The following is a 541-nucleotide window of genomic DNA, read 5'->3' as shown; positions in this document are numbered from 1 at the left end:
TAAATGGATTAATTAATTCATTAATTAATTAAAATCCAAAAACGTACACCCCAGCTTGCTTCCGCCGTCACTGAGAAAGATTTTTTGTTCTCAAATGGGACATTGTTTTAAAGTTTATATTTTTTTTACAGAGCTACGAACAACTTTGTAATTAATTATACTTTAAAATTTTAGCTCAGAATTTCCAAGAGATTATCAACAGAATTATTCGACTGAACATCATGAACATAATTTACTAAAGAATCATTGGAATGATCGTTTAAGATATTTTCTGAAGAATCACACGAATGAGCTCTTTAAAGATTTTCAGTAGAATCATTTTTTTTGTGTCTGTAAAAGTATTTTGAAGAATTGTACGACTGAGCTTCTTAAGATTTTTTGAAGAATCATTCGAGATAGCTTCCAAAACAAAATCTAAAGAAGTATTTGATTAAGCATCTTAAAAATGTTCGGAAGTAGCACCACCATTGAGCTTACAAAATGTAGTCTAACGAATCACTTGATTTAGTATCTAGAATATTTATATAGAAGTTATATAGAA

Source organism: Aplysia californica, unplaced genomic scaffold, assembly GCF_000002075.1.
Source record: "Aplysia californica isolate F4 #8 unplaced genomic scaffold, AplCal3.0 scaffold00992, whole genome shotgun sequence".
NCBI lineage: Eukaryota > Metazoa > Mollusca > Gastropoda > Aplysiida > Aplysiidae > Aplysia > Aplysia californica.
This window is presented reverse-complemented; position numbering follows the sequence as displayed.